This window comes from Lissotriton vulgaris, chromosome 6, assembly GCF_964263255.1.
Source record: "Lissotriton vulgaris chromosome 6, aLisVul1.2, whole genome shotgun sequence".
Taxonomy (NCBI): domain Eukaryota; kingdom Metazoa; phylum Chordata; class Amphibia; order Caudata; family Salamandridae; genus Lissotriton; species Lissotriton vulgaris.
The window spans coordinates 1,743,871,559-1,743,890,699 of NC_141694.1; the positions used below are offsets into that span (position 1 = coordinate 1,743,871,559).

Below are 19,141 nucleotides of genomic sequence, written 5' to 3' on the forward strand. Positions count from 1 at the left end.
TGCGGTTGCACATGTTGTGAAGCTAATGTCATACACTCACGCTTCTTGTTTTCTGTTTGGTTTACAGTTTCGCGAGCAGGCTTTGCGGGGCGGACTGTGCAGTTGACCCGACACCTGGGGACCAGCGGTCAAAGATCACCGGCTGAGGGAAGAGTGGTGTGGGTCGTTGGCCACTCATACGTGAGGCGTGCCGCGGACGTATTCAAAGCAGGTGACATGATTCACGTGGCTGGGGAATACGGGTACAGGGTGACCTTCCACGGAAGGGGCGGGCTCTGTATATACCAGTTTCAAACTTTTATTGAGGGACTGTTAGGGCGGACGAGGTCACCGCCGTCTGTAATCATAGTACATCTTGGGGGCAATGATTTGGTAACCATCGGTCGACGAGTACTTCTCGAGTCAATTTTGTCCACAGTAAGTTGGTTGGCGAGAAGGGTTCCGGGGTGCACGATTGCATGGTCACACATGATTCCTCGGAAGGTGTAGCGGGGGGCCCTCTCTGTGTCAGCTTTGAATCACTCGGTAAAGAAAGTTAATAACAAACTTAGTAGGTTGTTTCGTTCAGGCCAGTTGCATTATATCCCACATAGATGTATTCGGGGGGACCATATGTATCTTGAAGATGGGGTCCATTTGTCCCGGGAGGGGAATGTCTTACTCATAGGAGACTTCATAGCCTGGTTAAAGAGTTTGCGTAGCCATGACCTTTAGTAGGAGTTGTGGGGGGTCCAGATAGCCGGTCAACTATCCGGCCTGTGGCGGTAAGGTCATGATCGGTGAGCAGTAATTGGAAGATCCCTAGAGGTGGGGCGCCACCCATTATGGATGGGAGCGCCCAGGGGGAGGCGGTCATTGGCCCCTCACACGGGGAGGCGGTACCCCGCTAAGGGTTGGGCCGCCGAAAGGGAAGGCGGTCATCGGCCCCTCCCAGGGGAGGAGGGGCTACGGGCCCCTCCTGGGAATTTCCCGGGGCCAGGACATCCGCGACGGCAGATGTGGTAAGCAGTGTGGGGTGGGAGGGGGGTCTACGCTACCTTCTAGACACCTCACACGAGTCCTCGGACGACCACTAAGATGGCGTCGAGTAAATATGGGGCCCCCGTTAAGACAAGGGAAATTGGAAGTTGGCACGGAGGTACAGTCCTCTGTGCGCCCGCCCCTCACAAGTAAGGGGGGGAGTTCCGGTATTAGGGATCTGACACCGGTTACGACCTTGCCGTTGGCCCGTAATGTTAGGATGTACAATTTTAATTTTGAGAATATGCATTTGCAGGATGTTTTAGAATCGGCTAGGAGAACCTTTGTATTAGAGATGTGTTAAGGTTAGCCAATAAACATCGTAATGTAAATGAAATTGTACATGATATGAAACTGTTATTTTAATGTTTTAATTTTGTTTCATATTTTAATAAATACGGCCGGGAGGGTAACTCCCTCCCGCCTTCCAAAAGTCAAGAACTGTGTCCGTCTTCTCATCCTTGGGGATTGTGTTGGGAGGGGATGACGGGTATCCCGGCCATAAGGCTTTGTTGCTTTTTTGGGTTGGCGTGGATGACACTGTGCTAAACCAATACTTAAAAACTATGCTAGCAAAAGGTGAAGGTAGAGAGTAGTACTTGCTGATGGTTTCACAGGTCTTAGATATGTTTGACTCCAAGAAGGACACAGGAGCATTGCAGTACTGCTGGAAAAGCTTTCTGGATTGGACATTTCTATAAAAGATCTGGGGTCAGATGTACAATGCCCTTTTGAGGTAGAAAACAAACGATTCACAGAATCAGGCAGTGTGCGACCGCAAAAATGCTTTTTGAAATGGACAAAAAGCAAACTGTGATTTGGTAAGTTGTTACCTAACTGCAATTTGTGTTTGCAATTCGGTATGTGGAAGAGGCATGTTTAGGATGTTCCTTCGAAATACTGATTAGCTGTTGTATGCATTGGTTTTGGGACTGAATTCCAGTCGCAAAACATTAATTTTTTACAACCAACTCAAAGTTGGTGGTAATCCATTTGCAAATGGGAAGCGGGCCCCACTGGACCCCTTTGAGAATAAAAATACAAATGCCCACATGCATCAAGCATTTTTGGAATCGCAAACGGTGCGATTCCTTAAATTCGGCCGTTTGCGATTCCAAAAACGCTTTTTGGGATGCATCATTGCTTGTCCTTGAAAATCGCAAATTTTGCGATTTTCTAAAATGCGATTGCATTTAAGGAATCGGAATTTTGCGATTCCTTAAATGCAATGCATCATTCTTTAAAAAATTGCGATCTTGAAGATTGCAAGTGCAATTTACCACGAGGTTGAACCTCGCGGTAAATTGCGAAAAATGTTTAAAATGGTCAAATTCACATTTTAAACAATGTCATGTTACAGACACACATGTCCTTAGGACATGTGTGTGTGAAACATCCATTTAAAAACACATTTCAGGGGTGCAGGGGGGGTCCTTTGGACCCCCCCCCTGCACCCATGGAATGCATCAACATTGTGCGAATTCAAAATTGCGAATTCGCAATTTCCATTGATTCCTATGGGCCTTTTGGCCCATAGGAATCAATGGGAATAGCGATTTCGCAATTTTGAATTCGCATAATTTTTGCGATTCGGTAAAAATTGCGATTTTTACCGCATCGCAAAAATTATGCACTTTCTGTGATGCATCCTGTTTTGCGAATCCATATTTGCGATTCGGTAAAAATCGCAAATTTGGAAACGCAAAACGGGAGTTTGATGCATGTGGGGGAATATGTTTTAAGAGCAGGCCATAGTCCAACAGACCACTCTCTACCCTTAAAAAATATATTTTAAATGTGTCATTTTTTTCTTTTGAAACACATCTCATTTTCCTTTAGAGACCACGTTCTGGTCTGTTGACCTCGACAGGCCACCATCCTGTTATGGTTGTCATTCCTAATGAGTTGCAAACTGCAACCTACCTCATTAATATTTAGCAAGTAGGTGGATTTGTTACCCACTAGGAATCACTAACGGAAACTCAACAAGTTTCATACCTTAGAAATAGTGATTTCCTAATTGGGATCAGCATAATATTGCAATTAGAAAATCGCTATTTCTAATCCTAGTACATCTAACCCTAGATTTTTCATTGGGTCGCAATGACAAATCCTGCATTTCTAGGCCACATGTTGAATCTGAAGAGAAAAATAATATAGAGCATTTCTGCTGTATGATATCAGTGTAATTGTAGGTGGTTCACAGCAAACCTTCTTAGGACCATATGTACAAACAGTAGAAATTGTGATTTCCAAACTTCGATCTTCACTGAATCACAATCTCGAAGTCGCAATTCCTAATGTAGAAAAACTTACATCTATTTAGTAGCGATTCCTAGTGGGTTACAAATCAACCTACCTCATGAATATTAATCTGGTAGGTTTCATTTGCGACCTATTAGGAATGATGGTCATCACAGGGATGGTCACGTGCTATGGTCAGCAAACCCCAATGTCTGTGATTGCTTTACAAAAAAGCAATATTTTTGTTAAAATGTAGCCCATTTTCTTTACAGAAAAACGTGAGGCTTTTCAAAAAAGAAAATGAAACGTTTAATTTTCATTTTTTTAAGAGCATGCACAGGTCTGTTGGGCCACTGCCTCCTCTTAAAATATTTATTGTAACCTTCTCAAAGGGAAAGGGGTCCCAGGGGGATACCTTCTCATTTGCAAATGGGTTACCACCTCTTCCGAGGTGTAAGTAAAATAATAATGTTTTGGGACCGGAATTTGGTTGCAAAATATTAATATATCCCATTCAGACTTTGTATTTAAAAGAAACGCCCTAACACACCGCTTTCCAAATACCAAATCTGTATGTATTCGCAATTCCAAATTGTGATTCGGAAACATGTTCCCAAATTGTAATTTGCGATTCAGATATACCAAAATGCTTTTTGTGTTCACAAAAGGGCCGATTCTGTGACTTAGCCCATTTGCAGTCACAAAAAGTTTTGTACATCTGGCCTTAGCTCCTGCCTCAAGAATTATTCCATTGTACAAGTATGCAGATCCTGTCTAAAGGTCTGGCCTACCCCAACACACTGCTGAACCACATCTTTCAAACGATGGTAGAAAGAAACAGTTTATTTAGCAAGATCACCTCTCCAGCATTTATATTGTCCATGACACCATAGTTGCAACTAAGCATGGAGCTGTAGTGTTAAATACGGGGTCTGAGTGTCTAAGGATAACAAATACATGCTTGCACAGCACAGGCTTATTCATGTTTATTTTGAACCAGTATGCAAAGTCCTTGGCTTCATGCGTAGGGTACATTTGTAGTGATAAACATTTCGAACAAAAGGTCATGACTCAAGAATTGTGAAAAGTTTGGTCTATGTCCAGCATAATTATGTTTGTCTATCCAAGCATTGAGAATGCTTTGAATAATCCATCAACTGTGCCAAACCCAGAGTAAATCGTCATTGTTTGATGGCTGAATGCATTGGCCGATAAAGGAAATTCTCTTAAAACTAACACACAAAAATACTCGTTTGACTCGACTTACAGCTCAACCCTGAAATTACACACTGAAACAAGAGAAGCACAGGAATGCCAATATTTGGGTCTGGCTCGTTTCTAATATTGAATCTACAATGAATAAGGTCAAAGTGATCCATTGGAAAATTCAAGTGGGCACATTTGAGTGCAATGAGGACATTCTTCATGTGGAGAATGTCTTTTTTAGGTGGTGCCCCTATTAAAGAATGTTCTTGTGGGCGCATGATGACCACTGTCGGTCAGTTTAAAGATTTTACAGACTCTTAGCAAGACATGCACCTATAGCCATCTAATCACAGTGTATGCAAAGAATGTACTGATATTTTATTAAGTTAGCAACAAATAACAACCTATAGCCTTACAGCCTATGTGATGTAAATGTGGCAACCGGAGACACGACAGGGAAATTTAGTGAAGTTACAAATTAGAGATGACATTTCACTAGTTTCTGCGGAAATGTGACAAAGCAACTGGAAAATTACAATATTATAAAAAAAAATCTTAAACCCGCTTTAATGTATAAACATTGCCATCAAGCATAGATATTCCGTAGTGGAGATAAAATATATGATCACCCCCAAGCATTAAGTGCAAAACCGGGAACGAACCTGTGACCAACCACTACATGCAGTCTTTTCAATATCTAAGCTTTCCGTAAATCTGTCTTAGGGATGGACCCAGAATAAGAGAAGTCCAAAAACAATCATCAGCCACCTGTCAACAGAGTGCACTACTCCATCCAATCACACCAATAACCTGCAGGGGAGTAACAGACACCCCGTTGGTGCCCTCAACCTCCCAATCATGATAGGAGCCTCTCAATACATGCAAGTAATGTGTATATTAACCTGGGACATAAAACTCCGCTCTGCTAGCGGAGTTTGTGAATTTTTGGCAACTCCGCGCAGAACGCAGAGTTACCAAAAACTCTGTGCTCAGCATTGGAGCTGTTTTTTTTTTAGTTTGTGCGCTCAAAATGTGTTTTCACGCGTTCAGGGCCAACTTACCAGAATGCTTGCAATCGCTGATGATATTTTCCATTCATTCAAGAGTGCCACGAGATTTGGTAGCCGGTTGCACGGTCCCGCAAGAGTGTGCAATCGTATTGCATTGAGGCGCCTACGCTAAACGTTGTACAATCCGATCCCGAAATACCCTCTCGGAACCACATTTCCCATCAGGCTCAGAATTACGTCCTGGACAACGTGACAATGTGCTTCGAGCGGCAGGGTGGAGATTTATTGTATCCTTGGCTGTGGACCAATGCCGGTTATTCTTCCTGCATTGGAGAAGATGGATGTTTGCAGCGACGAGTCTCAGGTGGTGGGGTAAGGGTGCTACAACACCAGTGTATTGATTTGTAGCTCCGTTATTTGGTTTGGGGTATAGTAACCAGCCTATGCTTTATTTCTTATTTGTTCCTTCTGGATCTGGGTCCTGTGGGTGCAGCACTCGTGGTTGTGAGTTAAAGGCCCGAGTTCCTGCATTTCTTTTGTTGAAATACTCTTAAGTCGCGACAGAAACGGCGTGTCAAGGGGGAAGACTTTTGTATGCCTACAAGCTGAAGCCGTGTTGAGAAACGGCAAGGATGCTTGGCACATTTGGAATCTTATGCTATTGGCCATAATGAAAAACGCCATGAAACTTTTATAGCTTTCCTTTTATCTCATGGAATATCTCTTCATGCACATCTTTTGAACTACTGACTCAATTTTTACTGCTACATTATTGCTGTGGTTATTGTATATAGTGGATCATATCTACATTGATTCCCTAGTTTCTTTCATGCCTTGTAGTAACAACTAAGGGTCATACGGAAATTGAGGGAATAACCCCTGTGAAGCCATTACAAGCAAATTAAAGGGTGGGTATTCTTGAAAGTATTTTGTGAAGGTTCTTATCAATAGAGCAGTATAGTGAGGTACTTAAATCTCCCTTTGTTTCATTAAATACAAAGTACGGCGCATTGTTTATTGGAACCAAGAAAGAGAGTCAACATCATTTCTAGAAATCCTAGGAGGACGATGCTTTGTTATTTTCTTTTACAGGTACAGATTAATGGTATAGAACAGTATTTAATAATTGATATACATTTTATGCAAAACTTTATTCTAATTGTATTTTCTCTCCACAGATCTCCCTCCCTACTGTCCCCAACCTTACCTTTCCTCGCTTGATCATTTCAACCATCTTTTGCTATAAGAGCAATAAGAATTGAGGCAATCAAGAGGTGGATCCTTTTGTGCATCAAACCAATTCTGAGGTATCATCCGACCTGCGTGTGAAGCTATCAGAGCTGACAGATCGCAAACATGTAATTCGGGCGCACCATAGGACTTCGGGCGGAAATTTTGTGAAGATCGCGAATATGCAATCTGGAGAAGAATGTCTTTCGAGCAGCATCAAAACCTTCTCAAAATGATGATTTGGATAAAAAAAAAATCCTCAGTTTGCCATTTGGCTGACTTTTTTGTGCAAGGAGTCCTTTTTATTATTTTTTTTAAGAGGAAGGAAGCGCCCCACAGTCTCCAACTTCCTGTTCATGTCCTGCAGGCTCCTCCCAGTGCTTTGTCTATCTCCTGTTCACTTTTCATTTGGATTTGGAGCTGGGAGGATCATTCTTTGTGCCTGCTGCATCATATATCATTGGATTTGAGGACCTTTGAATTTGAGATTTCACAAGTAAGTTGAAAAATTGGTGTTGTTTGTTTGATTGGATCATTGCACCTACATTTTTTGTATTTTTCATCATTTTTTATTTTATTTAATGTGGTCGTGGCCTCTAGGTAGGGGTCGCCTGAGCCAGCGCATGCGCTGCTCTGGCGAGACATTTAGTGAGTAGGTTTTAAAAAGCCAGATCACAGCTTTTTGGGTGGCATAGAGCGTGCAGTTATGCACACAATGACGAGCAGAGGCGCCATATGGCTTCCTCTCTCGTCATGGTGCGCGCACATCGCACACCACTTGCCACACCAGCCTCCTTTTTTTTTTTTACTCTCCCAAGCACGCGCTTTAACGCTCCTTCCCCTCCCCCACCACAGAGTATGTCCCGCTTCTCCTGCTGGCTGCTGCTGCTCCTGCCACCTTCTGATGATCGCGATCACTTTCATGGCCGCACGGTATGTGTGTAATAAGCTTAAACGTGATTTTCAAATTTTCAATCTTCCACTTTCTGGCATTAACCATACTACAGGTCCTGCTAATTTAGTGTGTAATGTTGGTATGGGTTTCTGTAAAATCATGCCTGTCCTGTCCCGTTGAAGATGACTAGCTGATAATAAGGAAGCATGTTCCTGTTCCAGAGCTCGTGTTTCAGGTCCATATTGCTTACAACTAGAACTTTTGTGAGAAATAAACATCTTTCTGTGTGGTCACCTTTACCTTTTTGTTGAGTCCAACAGATCTTTGGTAGTTTCTCATACAGAGGAAGCAGGTTAATATCCAGTGTGAAATAGTTTTAACTGATTTGGCAAGCTAGTCCCGACCTCCTCTGAGTCCTTCAAAAATAATTTTACTTTTCATGCTTCTGTGAGCTTGGTGTTGGATCCTGCATCACTCCATCTACTCAGAACAGAGTTACAGCCTTTGACTGGATTACACCCCTACATAACACTTCAATCTCACTGTTGCCAAGAACTCTGGAGACCGTTGTGTTCTAGAAATGCCCTTAATGTTGCTTGGGTCTTTCCGCAACAGCAGGACTTCTGGAATGCCCTTGTCCTTGTAGGATGGAAACCGCAGTGCCCTGGTATGATGTTGATTTGTGATTTAAGCAGCAGTTAAGGTCCGGATTGTGTTAGATAGAACATTTGTATATACAGTGATTTCCCAACTGAAATTGGTACACTGAAAGATGCTGCAGGACCATTTAATGGGAGGCAAACCGGGATCACCAATATTCTTTTCTACATCCTGCATTTTTTAAAAAGGCTTTTAATGCTATTTAAATGCCTATGTGACATGGCATTGTGATTTGCTGATCAAGGTCTCGGAATGGGCAATGAAGAAAGGCTAATTGTGACTAATGGTATATAAAAGTCAGTGGTTAACGGTGCTGAAAAATGAGCTGGCCTTGGAAAATACAAACATCCAGCGTTCCACCATGCCTGCTTCCCTCTGTGTGTTCAAGATGTACACATATCGGTGACAGAAGCAGGGACTGTGTTACTGCCTCTGCGAACAACAACAGTTGATTCTCCTTTATTAAAATATTGTTTCCTTCCCATTGAAACCGAAAAGACAGGAGAAGGAGGCATTTGTAAATGCTGCAGTTTTACAGACCACACTGAGGACAGTGACACTTAATGTTTCCCATTTTTGTTAAGTGTAGTCACCACTGGTTATGAATCTCGGTAGCAATAGTCTTGGTATTAATGCTAATTACTGATCTAAATATTGTTAATCAATATTCAAATGGATCGGTTCAAACTGCATTTGTGCCTACGAGACAGTCTCTTTATTCAGAGCTGTGATGTATTTCCATTACAAACTCCCCTTAGTGCTCATCTGCCTTTATAACAAGCATTGGCATAGCCAAAAGGTCTTGCCTTTAGGACCTTATAAGTGTTTAACCATGCAACAGTTAATGTTGTTGCACCAAGGATATTGTGCTGCATAACTAAATACTTATAAGGTCGCAAAAGAAAGACCTATTGGCTATGCCAATGCTTGTTCTGCTTGCACAGTTCACTACATTTTCTCCAACTTTTGAAATTAATTTGCAATATTTATTATATTCACTAGCCCAGTAGGCCTTTCAGCCAGTATGCCCAGAGCTACTCATGGGTGCATGAAACAACTGTTTCTGTGGTGTCTGTTCAATTTAAACATCATTTAGGGCTTGGATGGCATTGGATTGAATTGCAAAATGTGTTTGTTTTATGGTATCGCTTTTTTTTCCCTTGTGCGTTAAATAAATACCTTTTTTGGATGTGTGTGGTCGTTGTGTACCTTGCAAACCTTTTTTAGCCCTGTAGATTTTCGTTTTTGGCATTGTTACATTAAAGCTGTGTTTAGCATGCCTCCTTTGTCTGGCTAGTATGTGAGTCTGCTTGTTATAGTGGGCAAGAATTTGCCTTGGCTGAGCCCCCACGTGTGGCCAGGGGCCATTTTGTAAAGTCTGTGTCCATACAGGCCTGCTTCAGTGCATTGTTTTCCAGGCCTCCTGCTTGTTGTGAGTGACCTTGTGGCTGGTGGCCATTTTGTTCTGGTAGTTAGTGTGCTTTTGCCATAGGTCTGCATGTCTTTCCTTTGTTCCTCCTGGCTTATTGCTTCCATCTATTGTCAGCTGCAGCTCCCTGAATGCTTCATCCCACGTGATGCACAATGCCAAACCGGTTCTATTACATTTGTATTTTTTTGTTGTTCTTCTTTCCTATCCTTCCTGAGTGTACATAGTACACCATGAAATCCCCTGTTGTTAAAGTTGCACAAATGGCTACACTGTTGTTATGTTTTTTTTAAACTGAGGTAATAAAATTTACTAATAACACTAACAAGTGTGTCCACACACACTAAGTTATATATCATATTTGTTTGTTTGTGCTAGTAGTAATTGACACACAACAATAAATGCCACATTTCACTGATATTCTTCTTGCTTCTTTGTTTTTAGGTGCATAAAAGAGCAGGAGACAACATCACCCATTGTACTGCCAGACAGAAGTCCTGCTGCGCACGATGTCACGTGACGCGTGACCACAGACAGCTCTTCAACCTGTGCCACTGCGTGCTACTAAGATCTTGAAGATGGCCCCAAAAGAAAGGTACCAGATCCAGTACCAAGAAAGGTGCCAGTGACAGTGAGAAGAAGGCACTGCCACTTATTACAAAGAAGACCGGTTTGTCGCCCAATACCTTTTTTGGGAGAAAAAAAATTGCGCCTGCAGCAGCAGCATCTGGGGAATAACCTGGCAGTAGCATCCCCATCAACAGACCCACCCCACCCAAATCAACCTAGTCCCATCCTATGTCTGTCACAGAGGCAGCCAGTCTAATCACGAGTCCAAAGCCGATAAACAGTGATGTTATAATTGACTAATCACAAAGTAGTACCCAATCAACACAGAAGAGTCCGATAAGTGGGCAACAATAGCAGCAACAACAGCCACAACCACCAACCTCAACACTAATTGTTCCTCCAGAAGTAGGGGCAGTTCAGGAATTCAAGCGTCCTGCAGAGGAAGAAGAGCAAGCCACTCTTTCAGAAGATCTGTTGTCTTCCTGATCCCCAGCAAGGAAAAGGATGGTTAGTCCATCAACTTCTTCTGCAAGCCCACCTTCTGATGATCTAGACCCAACTTGAAAGCCACCAGCTCCGTCTGAGAGTGAGACACGCCACGAGACAAGGCTAGGGATAAGGAAAGTTCCAGAAAGCCTTAGAGTTGTGGAGGTAGACGTAAAAGAGGAGGATGATGACGAGCCAGTCATCATGGATATTAGTAATACGAACACAACCACCCAACAGCACGTTTGTACAACGTGAAGCTGGTAAGAATATTAGTGCTGGACCTCCTCCCTTTTTCTTTTGTGGAATACATGGGTTTTCTTGAATTTGTGACAGCCATCTGCCCAAAATGGAAGGTTTCCAACCGGTCCTATTTCGCCAGAGTTGCAGTTCTAGCACTACATCAGGATTTGCTTGGTTAAGCTTTGCAGCAGAGTGCTAGTCACACTATCTACCTGACAACAGACATGTGGACCACTTTCCAAGCCCCTGATTACATGTGCATCACTGCATACCCGATCTCTTTTGTGGGGCTTAGAGAAAGGATATCTGCAGCAGGTGCTGTTCACACTGCTGAGATTTTTAATGCCACTCGGAAACATGCAAATGTAGCCATGTTCCCCATGAAGAAATCTCAAACTGCTGCAAACATTTTGGAAGACTTTGACAGCAAGGTCTTTGAATGGCTGAGACCACGAGGGTTTAACATTGGTTTTATTGCCACAGACAATGCCAGTAATATAGTTAGGGCCATGGCCGATGGTGGCTATTTCAGGGTCCTGTGTTTGGCGCACTGCATTAACATCATTGTTCAAGACTTTCTGAAAAAAGAAGACCGAGTCAGCAACTTACTGACCACCCACAGAAGAATCTGCAGACATTTCAGCCATTCTTTTAAAGCCTGGAAGCAGCTGAAGATCATTCAACGAGAGCATAGAATGCCAGTTAAAGCACTCATCCAGCAGGTTCCAACATGTTGGAATTATAATTATGACATGCTTGAACGTCTGATTGAGCAGTACAGACCAATCAATGAATATGTCATGCAAAGAGGGGATGCTACTGTAAAAGGCATGATCAGAGATGCTACTTCCTTTCGAGCTCTTCACACCTGAAATCATCTAATAGAAGGACTGTACTATGGGCCAGGCTATCGCATTGTTGCGCATGCTACAGGAACAGCTGATGGGAGTGTCTACAATGTACGCAGGGGTGGAGTAAAAAAAAGAAACATAAGAGTTGGTGGAGAGCTTAACCATTGGCTTATGTGAAAATACAAGGGTGCAAAGAGGCATTGTGTCATGCAACCAAATCGTTTGTGCCACACTTATGGAACCACAGTATAAAGCAGTACTGAACACATTCATTCCTTTTTCAGAAGGGGATGTTGCCAACTACAAAACTTGGATAGCTGTGGAAGCTAGTCGCGTAGAAAAAGAATGGCCGGGAATTACAGGACCGCTACTCATCAGCCCCACCAAAATCAGCACAGGAATGGTTTCTACAGCAAGGGCTTGTTAGCTCTAGTGCTGAGGTAAGGCAAAAGAGGCAAAGCAGAGCAACCCTGAGCATTGAGCGGATGGTCCAGGCTTATCTAGATGATCCAACACAGGGCTACATTGATCAAAACACATTGCTGTATTGGTGTGAGAAAAGGCGCCAAAGGCCAGTGCTCGGCAGGCTGGCGATAAACTTTCTAGCTTGCCCTGCGGTAAGTGTCTGTTCTGAGCGTGTTTTCAGTGCTGATGGTGTATTTCTGACAGGGAGAAGGACCAGTCTCTTTCCCAAAAATGTGGAGCGATTAACCATGATCAACATGAATCCGCACTTTATACCACAGGATTACACCATATCTGAAGTATCACAGCAGGAGGATGATGAGGACGGCGACTTAGGTCATGGAAGTGGTGTGTTAGATGACCTACTTCTGGGTGAACCGCCAGAGTTTGAGGACAAGCTCTTCTTCCCTGACAATCACTAGGCTATTGACTTGTTACTTTCTTTCTTGCTTTGCCGCCCCAAAAAAAGCCCCCCAAAAAGATATAGCTAAGGAATATTATTCACTTTTATTATTTGTGTATTTTACTGTCTTTTTGGTTTGAATCACAACAAATCCATCACCACCATTTTACTCCTTTATTTCCGGATTGGAGTTGCAACTGTGTGCAGTCAGTTAAGAAGTAAGTCCACTCCCTCGAGTCCTGCTCCAGTCCACTTCTGACTCGCCCTAAATCCATTTCCCTCAAGCCAGACATTGGATGGAGAATAGTATAAGAAATAGTACAAGAAATGTGAAATGTGTGCCTGCCTCTAAAGAACCTGACTAAAGCTATCCTCCTTTCTGAGCATAGAGGGACTGCCCCGTAGGCACAGGTAAATGATAGCAAGCATTGGACGCTTACTCTGTGATTGGTGTTTGTGTTTTTGTTGTGCATGATGTCTACTAGTATTTAAACTACACACAAAAAAGGGAATGTTTCTCTTCTTGTTGTTCAATAACAAAATTGTACTAATGCAGGCTGGTCCATTCCATTTTTGATTCTGAACTCACTTGTTACACTACCGAGTTGGACACCATGATGACCATACCATACTCGCAGTCAGTCAGTAGGATCAGAGATGATCGATGGAATAACTCTGGCCATTTTCATGAAGTGGTCTAAAAGGTAAACAAGTCAACAACACCAGATCTACATGTCTGTGTAGTGGTGAAGGTAAGTGTAGGTGTATGACTGACAGTGGTGCATTGATTTAGTTGCCTAATTTAGAAAATGCTATGTTGCTGTGTATGTGGGTTCAGTGCTGTCTGGCTCAAAACAAAATCTAAACTAAGAGGAGGTTGAGTGGACGCCGCAGGCCTGCTCCTGTTGTTGTAGGTTAATGCTGGAAACAGAGTAAACATGATTTAGCCATGCTGCCTCTGAAAGGTTTCTTGCTGCACTCCTCCTTAACCCCTACGATGCTTGTGACAGAACCATTCCATCATCAGTCACTGTTGAGCTGTGCTGATGACGGAATGGTTCCGTCATGACCATACCCAGTTATGGAATGTCCAGCACCGGGGGGAAATCGGGGCAGCACGCAAGGTGTTAATTTATGTAGTTTAACGTTACTTTTCTCCTTGATATTTCAATATCCCTTTTGTTCTTCCATCTACACTTACAGACCAGCCCTTACCCTCTTCTATACTTGGAAAAATAACTCACTTACCTTACCAATCCGCATCCGCCGACTGACACCCAAGAAGATTGATGGACGGAGTGTCCATGGAAGGAAGGAGCAAGAGGAATGCAGACTGCTGAGATGCAACTCCCAATTTGACCATAACATAGTGTGTATTGTTGTTTATGTTTCCTTATATTTGATTCCTACAGATATTTTTTTATTTTCTTTGCTAGCTTTAAAAGGAAGTCCGGTACAACAGAACATAATATGTATGTAACTTGGGTCTCTCTGGGTACAGACAGGCAAGGCATTTACATAATAATTATTAACAATATACTGCTGCCCTGTACTACTACTCTTGTACTACACATCAGGGCATCATCATGCATGCATTTAATTTTTCTCCCTTAACAGATTTATGATGGTCGGCTGCCAAGTTTGTGTGTTGTTCATGTGTAGTGTTTTTTTCTTTGTCAAACCTTTCCCTCAAACCCCCTTCCAAACCATTCATCAAACCCATAACCCTCTCCTTGCCACTCTATGCCCCCACTCTACATCATTACACTCTACACCACTCCAGTCTACACCTCACCACTCTACTGTACTCCATGACACTCCTCTTCACTTGACTCTATATCTCTCCAATCCACTCTAATCCACACCACCACTCTAATCCATGACACTGCACTCTAATCCATGAAACTCCACTATACCACATTCCACTCTATGTAACTCCACTCTACAGCACTCTATGCCACTCTACAACACTCCAATCTATGCCACTCTATGACACTGTGCCACTCAATCTAAGCAACTTTAATCCACTCTGCACCACTCCACTCTATGCCACTCCACTTGATACTCTACTCTACGCCACAAACCTTTAGCCTTGCCGAAGAGCAGCGACACTGGTGTACAACATGGCTAAAACACATTGGCAAAACCAATAGTGTTTGTATGGACAAGACCTATTGGCTTTGCAATGCTTTTAATAGAGTAGGTATGACCCCTTTAGGGGTGATCATTTTATAGAAGCCTAAAATTAATCACTTCAAGGAGCCAGAGATGGTGTGTTTACTCTGAAGCATGTAATCCTGTCTGGAGAGAAGAAAAACAAATATAGGACATTCCTGCGACAGAAAGTGTGAAACTATAAAAAAAATCAGAAGGCATTTTACAGAGGAATGATACTGTTAGCCTGTCCTGTACAGCAAGCTAGGGGAGTAGCATAGGCCCCTGCAGTGCAGGGAGGCCCCAACACTTTGAGGACTACCAACTCTTCAGGGGGTCCCCATTTAACCCAGACCAATAAATACCTGTGACATATGGGAGACTAAGGGGCCTCTCATCACATTCTGCAGGTGGGCCCCATCATTTTGTGTTATGCCATTGGTGCCATTGTCACCCAAAGTAAGAAAATCAAGTATCTATACATGCTGTAAACCTCTAGTTCCAACAGTGACCCGAACATTCTAAAACCCTAGCCTCTGGAAGGCGCTTCCACAGATGTTATGAGCAAGCTCTAATCTACACAGGCCACAATGATACTGCCAGTGATATAAGCTCACCAGCCGTGATCACTGGTTGACTGACTACACCGGTAAACAACCTTCACAACGCGGTCAAAACACCGCTGTGCCATTACGACGCGTCTTTTACTATGCAAGTCGTTACCACGACTTGCGCTGGAGGGTGCTCTAGACTAAAGAATAGTAGATTTACTATTCCGACACCTTCCCTACTGTACGTAGGCTGGAGTTGGAATAGTAAATCTTACTATTCCTAAGTCCAGCACCCTACAGCGCAAGTCGTGGTAACGACTTTCGTTTTAAAAGATGCGTTGTGATGTACCGCGATCATTTTGAATTCGTTGTAACATCATACCTCCACTACACCTTAACTGAAATACTCAATTACTATTACTGAGTAATCCCACTTACGGAAGACTGTAGTGGTGAAATAGCTCCACATATATCCTCTATTTTGTTCACTTCCCATTGTGGGTTAGAAGCAGTGACCTGATGATGTTGTCTATCTCAATGATCAGAAAGTGGAATCAAATTGCTGCGTTTCATTACACCATTATGCACCACCAGCAACATTTATTCCATAACAGGATCTCAGCAGAATTCAGTGACTGTCTTTGGCATTTGCAACATTTTGTCCCACAAAACTGAACCTGAAAATCCTCCCTCAGAAGACACACAATGGTGCCTCGGACCCACTTGTTTTTTGCCCTCTGTATGGTTTCCTTATCACCACAAATAGGAATCAAGATCGATGTCATCACACAAATATTAAATGTGTCACCAACCACAAGACTTAGTAGAGTAAGGGTGGACAGAATTCGACAGACTAGAAAAATGACCATGCATGCTGAGAACCTCATTGGGGCTGTTGGGAGGATAATGGCTAGAGATGTGGGTGGGCAAGACCAGTGAGAATGGTTGCATACCCAAGTGTTCTCACAGAGAGATGGTGAAGGACAGAAGACTGGAACATCTGGTACTTTGCCTCAGAAATACAGAGCACACGTAGAGACTGCCAAACCCCTGGATGGATAATTACATGGAGACTGATGGAGGACAGGAATAACTTGCATGGCAAAGCTATAGCAGGTGCATGGTACAGGTACTGCAACACACCCAACAAGACCAAAATCAGTAGTGAATAAAATGCAACAGGAGAGGGAAGCATTTCATAAATCTTAATATGCACAGAGAGATTAATGTTAATGCACAACAGTTAAGGACATTGCACAGGTAAAGTAGGAGGTGATGGTTATGATGTTGGCAGTGAACATAAAACATTGTCTATGTCACATGATATTCAGAATTCTATGTACTAGTAGACACTTGGACATGGCCTTCTTAGTAGAAGTTAGTACGAACCAATTTTGAGGGCACATGTTTTATTCATTTTCTTTGTAGACCTCTCTCTTCCCATTAAGAGACCATTGGGGTAAACATCTACAGTGCTGCGCATGTACAACACTTACAAGCTGCACCAGTTTGCATCTTGATCAGTATGTCTAATCAGTGGAAATCTACTGAATCTATCCCTGAGTGTTAGTTTATCCTGTCAAGTGTGTGGGATCCAGTTCCATGGAAAGAGTGACATGATTAATTGTATTTGTGATGCATTTTCCAGGAAACCCTGGGTGTTCCCAGTACTTGCTGATGTCCTATCAGAGATCCTGAGTAGAGTTTATTTTGGTATGTTTTAGTGATGCAGTTACTCTGCTAGGTTCATTCTCCTCTACTTGATGGCACTCCCAAAATGCAACTGAAGAAAGACCCAATATGTAAATTTAGGACAATGCAAAACATTGATGTTGGGCTTGGATTCACTCCCAAATCAGTACTCACTGTATGGATACTTGGTGATTCAGGGCACTCTGAAGCAGTCCACATGAGCAGACATCTAATTATCAGTCCTTATAAAGTATAGTCAACAAGGGATCAACTGTTTTTGCACAACTTTGTTTCAGAATCATCTGCCACAAATTAGCTCATCCTATATGTAATGGTTAAAAGAGCTTCCTGATTGGATGTTTTGTATCTAAGATGACGCACATTTAGAGTGTAATGCTTTATGAAACTGTAAGTAAAAGTATGGTGGATGCTGTACATGAAGGTATACTATAACGTTCTTATGGACACAAGTGAAGAAACATGTTACACACATTGCGATACTGTTACACAAGGTATTATTATCATATTTGATGCATTGCATGATTAAGAATGGTGAATATCCCAATAAAACAGCACGTCCTTGCAGTATATTCAAGCCCTTACATAGGCATCATGCAAGAACGCATGCATAATTTGGACCACATATTGCTGAAAGTCAAGATTAACAAAGTACAATCACAACAAAACTAGGTTATCAAAAGAAGATTTTGGAACAGCCGCTCCACGCACCTCCGGACCATCGCCTCAATCCCGGAATTCTAAATGGCCCTCAAGATCTGGCTGTTTAAATAAGCCTCCAGGGCCTGCAAGCGCCTGGATACCCTATCGGGATAAGATCAACCTTCTCTTATTATTTTGCTTGACTACTACAATGATCATTTACTGTGATTTTCAGGCTCATTACTGGAAACAATTTCTTTGTGTGCAATGAAGATACTAGCCTAACAACAACTAAAATAAGGCATGACTAATTTCCTCATCACTGTTTTGTCCTATAGGTTTGACAAAGCTTCCAGTGAGGACACCTGTAACTGAACAAAGGGAAACCATACGACTTCAACATCAAGGATATCTGATAGAAATCAATACAAACGTTACATTTGTAATCCCACCGGCAGAACCCACAGTGGTAATAAAACAGGCAATGGGGCTGATTCAACAAAGCATTGCCCATTATGGGAATTAGTACTCCTGCACACATACCCTTATTTGTCTTTGTGAATTGAGTAGAAATGTCCAGCTCACTACCTTCTATTTGTACAAATGGAAGATGAATATTGTCATTTTATTCCCATTTTAGATATTTTAAGGCGAATTTAAAAGGCATGTAAGAGCACACAAAAGGGTACAAAAGGAGTACTACTGTACGTACCTAAAAATGGCTTTGTAAGAGTACACAAAAGGGTACTACAGGATTACTACACCTACGTACGCACCTGAAACTGACTTTGTAGGAGTACACAAAAGGGTACTAAAGGAGTACTACTGTACGTACCTAAAACTGGCTTTGTAAGAGTACAAAAAAGGGTACTAAAGGCGTACTACTGTACGTACCGAAAACTGGCTTTGTAAAAGTACACAAAAGGGGACTAAAGGAGTACTACTGTACGTACCTAAACCTGGCTTTCTGAGAATAGCAGTCTACACAATAAACATTTGGGAAAAGTAATACTTCACTGTGACTGTATTATAGTACTGCAACACAGCCACCTAAATAACATTTCACAAATGTTTATGGAATAGTTGGCTTGTCTGTGTGAAGAATAAGGCCTGTGGTCTCTTACTTTACAGAGCACGGTGACCGCGTACCATACCATTGGGAGTACATTATTATGCGCAAAGATTGAATGAGGCATATCGAAATGTTGTCAAGGAAATTAAATGCAAAAACACAAATCGTTATATAAAAACATGTGGTTTGTTTGAAAGTCACGGAGTAATCCGTTAAATGAGTTCCAAAGGACTAGATGTAGGTAAATAGTATTTACCGATTCATAAATACCAAATTTTACCTATTCGGTATTTACAAATC

At 42.3% G+C, this 19,141-nt stretch overlaps 1 protein-coding gene across 1 annotated transcript in view; it reads right to left on the minus strand.

The window, feature by feature from the left end:
- Positions 1 to 19,141, minus strand: part of CAPN13 (calpain 13) — a 493,752-nt gene that overhangs the window by 301,346 nt on the left and 173,265 nt on the right. The window lies entirely within an intron of this gene.